We start from the raw sequence: 6,206 nt of genomic DNA on the forward strand, positions 1-6,206 counted from the left end.
TGCATCAGGAACTCCTTACAACACAGTTTCTCAGACACTGAGATATTTTCAGTGACTGGAGCCAGTTGGACTCACACCTCCAGTTGCAGGAGCCCATAGTAAGTCTGAAAGTAGCTGAGAATGACCTGGTGAGGATTTGACAAGATTATTTTCATATCTTCTCACCAGGTCACATCAGTTAATTCTAAGAACAATGACCCAAATCCTCCACTCTCCTTACTGCAGGAGCTAGTGCTAAGGCTCTTTGTCTAAAGTAAGCTTTTTAGGTCATAGAACTTGGCTGAAACAGATAACATTTCTAATAGAGAGGCTTTGTTTGTTTGCTTATTTGTTTTGAAAATCTTTGAAAATCCTCTGGAAGGGATACACCTTTGTTAACTCGTCCCAGAAGCAGAAAAATGCTGTGCTGAATAACCAGTGCTTTATGGCTTCAAATGTCTTTTAAATTAAGCATTTACTTCATTTAACCCACCCAAGCCTCCTGTCATAGAAACAAGTACTTTATCACATAGAAAGCCAGACTATCTTAATGTAATTTTGGAGATGAAGGCTGTTTTTCAGGTTGGTTGCCTGCCTGTTCCCTGTCACCCTGTCTCCTTTTCCCGCTGTGGGTTCAAACTTCAGTTCACAACATATTGCTGATAATTCAGCAAAGCAGCACCAAATAAAGCACGTGAGTAGCTCCAGAACTGCTTTGCTGAATCAAATCCCTGGGATTCAATACCTTGCAGGCTTAAGATTTAATCCAGGCGTGGAAAACTCTCCAACTTTCCAAAGAACATTTTTCAGCTATTAAAAATATTTGTTGTGATATAAAATATCCATTAAAGAGAGCTCTTGTGAAGGAGAAGAAGCTGCCTGTGCATCTAATCCAGAGATTTGGGAGGCAAACTGGACACAACACAGTGTACTTACATGCATTCTGAGGCCTGGAAAGCACCAGTGTGAGCAAGTCGAGAGGTGTGAATATTGTTCCCAGGATTGCCAGAGCTTCTACAAGAACCTGTCTGTGATGCTGAGCCGTTGTTCCTCACAACCAACAGTCCAGGCAGCAACACTCAGCACAGCCTCAAAGTAAAAAAAAAAAAAGAAAAAAAAAGTCAATTTAGCACACAAAACCCTGCCACGAATCTCTAGGTTAGCTACCATATAGATGTGTTTGAAATATGGAATTGTGTTATTATTATTCAGGACAGTTCCATGGCAGCTGACACCAAATTTATTTGACTGTGTTCAGAAAATGCCTGGTAGACAATACAGGCGCATTCAGATTACATTGAGGAACGAATTTAAAAGATGACTTTTGTGCCCTCCACAGTGACAGTGACATTGACTATAAAAGAGTATTATTTAGGCTTATCAGAACCATGTGAGAGTGTTTTGATGACTGACATTCATAACTGTCAGCAGAGCTTCCCATAGCAGTAACACAGCTCTGAAACAAAAACTTGATCTGCCATCAGCTTTGGCACTTACTGAAGTATTGCTACACTTCTATATACATAGAGAGAGAGGTCTGTATATATGTGTGTGTATCCATATTCACATGTACCTATATATAAAATATATAAATGAATATATATATACACATATATATAACATACATATATAATTTTTTATATTACCTATACATACAGGTAAATGGGAACATCATTGTCACCAAGGTCAAGAGTGTGCCATCACAGGTAGCAGCACTGTATAATTTCTATTAAAACAAATATTACAATCCACATATATTTAACAGTACAGGCATACACGTGGATTTTAGCCTGAGAGTCAAGCTGTTAGGATATTCAGACATTGTTGAAAAATCCATTTTTTAAAATTGTATTTACCTATTTATACATTACTGCTTTTTGAAACATACTCTTCCTCTCTTCAATGCTACTAATAATTACAATTTTGAACTGAAAATATTTCCTCTTTGCTCTGCTGTCCTTTATTCTCTCACAGAACACCTTACCTGGACACACTAATTTCACACTGATCGTGGCTGTCACAGTGTACTGTATTTTCAAAAGCTCATTTTCCCCTATTTCGGCATCTTTGAAACACTATAAACTCAGTATAGAAAGAGTTGCGAACCATTCTTGAGTTAGAAAGATCAAATTATATGGAAATATAGGAAAGTCAGTGGCAGATATTTGGCTGTAAGTGTCCATAGATGTCCCAGATGCCTCAGCTTTGCTGTTTTTGTAAGCAAAGGACCCTTTAATGCTTACTAAAATTTCTTCAGAAGTTTGCGTTTAGCTGAATTATCGTCCCAGCCAATGATGTGGGAAAGGTTAGGGGAGGTCCCAGCAGGCCTGGATATATTTTAAAGCCATTTGGTGAATGCAGCTCTATTTTACTTCTGACCTACCAGAAGATTTTAGAATCACAGAACCACTGAGGCTGGAAAAGACCTCTAAGATCATCTAGTCCAAACATCCACCTACCCCCAACATTGCTTTTATGCTTTCCTGGTCAAATTCATCAGTTTCTGAGGAAGGGAAGATATTCATTCATCAGACGTATTAATTCACCAGAGGTCTAATTCTGGTCATTCCAGATCCAATTCTGGCTGAGCTCAGACACATCAGCCTCCTTTTGCATCCTGCATTCCCTTTGATGTGCAGAGCAGAGTCGATCTATGCCTGCTGTTAGCAGCTGATGCACTAATACCACTGCAAGGAGATATATAGGGACAAGCACTTCCCTTGTACTGCAGGCCTTTTTATCCCCTTCTTGGACAGACGAGATTCTTAAGTAGTTTTTAATCAGCATGTAATCAGCCCCGGCCATTAGTTATGCCATCTGATCACAAACATGACTCCAGACAGAGATCCTTAGGATATCTAGGAAGATCCATGCATTATTAAGTGCAACAACCGCAGACTCAACCTATCACCCATTACTACTACATATAATAAGTGCTTGTTGAGCAAACTTGCCAAGTCTAATTAACTTCCCAGCAGACTACTGTGGTTTTTTGGTGTTGTTTTTTTTCTTTTCTTTTTTCTTTCTGGCACTTGTACAAGCCTAATGGAAACCACATCAGGCTTGCTCCCGCAGAGTCAGAGTAGGGAAGGAACTCTGATGTGCTTCAGGCTTCCAAGATGGTCCCTACCTTGTGTGCAGATGTATGCACCCACATCCCAGTCTCAGACACACCAGAGGGAAAACCCACAAGCTGAAACTTGGCACTGAGGGGGCTGTGCTCCCCAGTGATGTGAGGACAGATGTGTTAAGAGACTGTAGGGTTGCTTTAAAGTGGAGGCAGGAGGGTTCTCCATGGTTGGGCTCTCCCTTCATAGAACCATAAAGTTTGGAAAAGACCTCTACATCCATCTAGTTCAACTGTCAACCTACCAATATTGCCCACTAAACCATGATTCTAAGTACCACATCACCAGGTCTCTTGATCACCTCCTTTCTCCTCTTCCAACCAGGACAACAACATGACAGCATTTATTCCTAGCTTATGACTTGGGGGATGATTTGTGATTACCCTTTGTACTTACTCTTTTGAAATCTATTAGTATTACTCCTAAAAATCAAATTAATGCCACAGTGGGTAATTATGTGGAAGGATTTTCAAGCACACATGCTCCTGCGTGAAGTGTTGTGTTCTCCAGAAAGCCTGTCAGGAGTCTGTCTGACAAAAGATCTTATGGGTTGATACTGGAAAGATGAATGAGATCTCATATCTCATCCAAGAAATTAATAAGGAAGACTGTGCTGATTAATTAAGACCAGATGCAAAACCTCCCTGCTGCCTTGGAGCGTGGGCTACAGCCATGTGGGTCTTCCCCTACATGGAGTGCAAAAATCATCTCTATTATGATATTTAAACAGAAGCAACACCACTCCTCTGGAGAAAAGCCTCCATTTGGAGACCTCCTGCCAATGGGATTACTTAGAAAATCCCAAACACATAGAATGTTACTGTCATCCTATCACTAAGCTCAACATTTGGAAAACAGCCCTACAGTTTAGGCTTATCTTTTCCTCTTTTCCTTATTATTAGCAAACTACTGCCTTTTTTTTAATTTTTATTTTTTAAACAGAAAAGATCATTAACGTTGTGCCTAGAACCATACTGACTTCAGTTACTCAGTGATGTATGTCCTCTGACCTACCTGTTAAAGACATACTTCAAAATACAGCATCATGTAGTACATTACAGTACAAAGCACAAAGGAAAATTATATCATGATTTCGACTTTCAACTAGAGAAGATGGCAATTACACACTATATAAATAGATGTGCAGTGAAATAGCTTTGTAATTACAGTGTAACTAAGCTGTAGCTAATTTACTTGCATTCTGAAGTGTATCTAGAGTTAGTAATTATGGCCAGCATATGATGAAATACTAGCAATATACTTACCTTCACACAGTGTATTATTTTTCACCCGTATCTATCATGAACCTAGATATTTTCCAGGGATTAATGATAGGCTGTGAAAAGTTGATAGCCTGAAGTTCAGCAGAGAGCCATTAAACTGGCCTGGTCATTAATCCCTGGAAAATACCCTGCACCAAGGTTGTTATAAGGTGAATATGGAAAATAACTTTCCACGTGTTGACTTTTAGTTTGGCTGTGATGTCTTTGACAGTGTTTAGAAGGAACACCTCAAACATGAGGGGCTCTCTCCCTCTTGTAGCTGGATGTGTCTGATGGTAGAGATGATGAATCCTCCCTTAGCCCACCTTAGTACATCACTTTGGGATGTCTACAGAAGACCCTGAACAGACTGTTCTCCTGCCTTAGCCACAGCTGTTTGGCAATATTTAGTCGTTAATTTTAAACTGAACCTCCATTTCCTCTAATGTGTAATTCCAGCTTCTCTGAACTGAGAAACAACAGTGGCAGTCAAGTAAAAATACCTATTACTGGGGGAACGTGTAAAAACACTGTTTCATCAGTCATCCTGCTCACATGATTCCCTCCCAGAACTGAAGGTGGTAATGAAAGTAATTTAACACACATCTATAATTAATTTACTACATTCTTCTTGCTGATGGCAATCATCTTACCTAGCAAAGTTCATGAAATTGATCTTAATGCATAAAAATAGAGATGGAAACACGCTCAAGGCATCTAAATGTGGTGTACCTCTAAGCCTGGAGGCAATTCAGCACTGTTTGGAGAGATGTGCTGGGGCTCATTCAGCAGGAGCCATTACCTTTGAGCAATGACAGCGGGTGCAGGTGGGCAGGGCCTTCCCTCAACACAGAGGTGAGGTCCTGCATTGTGCAATGTCTGGGTTCAGAGGCTTTGCACAAGAGGACAAGCTGCTGGGCCACAGCTCCTATGCACCTGATTTGAAGGACAGCTCTGGCAACGCATAGAAAATCTGGATATGTGGATGCGTGTGAAAAAGCAGACCTAGAAAAGCAAAAAAAGCGTATCAAAGCATGCATTTGTCACCTGTAACAACTGCATGAAGTGAAGATTCCACAGCAAGGCTTAGGAATAGGTTCTTCCTCTGTGTGCAGGGCTGAACAGTGGCTTCAGGACATGAAGGACATGTGTTGCCAGAGAGGGTGCGTGGACCAGGCTGAAGATCCACCCAAACGGGCATCCGATTGTCTCCAGCTTCATGACACACAGGCTTCATCTGGAAGGGCTGAGATGAGCAGTTATCACTTAAGAGGCACTGCTCTAGGAAGAAAAAAAAAAAATAGGAAAGATGTCAGCAAGAGGCAGGAAAAGCCAGCTTTTCTGGAACGAAAGCATAATATGAGATGGTACTCACCTACAAAACGGGATCTTAGTGGTGAGGTAAGCGGAACGAGGATTAAACCAGCACCAGACAGAACAAACTGAGAGACAGAACAAACCCATCTTTCCTATGAATTCCCACATCCCTCAGCACGTGATGTTAGCTGTAGAACGACAAATGCTCCCAATGGGATGTGCAAAAGTCTCTTGAATGGACTGTGCTACATCAGTTTGAAGGAATCTGTCTTATCTTCTTTAATCAAGGAAAGCTGATAATGTACATGGGAAAAAATAATAATAAAAATCATTGCCTATTTGAAATGATAGTGATAGATAATTCCCTGAATAACTTTGTAGCTTTTCTCTCCAGACATAGGTTGGACGGGATGGTCTTGGAGGTCTTTTCTAACCTTGGTGATATGCAAACTTTGTCAGTAAAGCCATTCAGCAACAACTGCTAATGGAATATACGAAAGGAACAGCGTTATTCAGAGGC

This window comes from Meleagris gallopavo, chromosome 14, assembly GCF_905368555.1.
Source record: "Meleagris gallopavo chromosome 14, MGAL_WU_HG_1.1, whole genome shotgun sequence".
In the NCBI taxonomy this organism is placed as follows: Eukaryota; Metazoa; Chordata; class Aves; order Galliformes; family Phasianidae; genus Meleagris; species Meleagris gallopavo.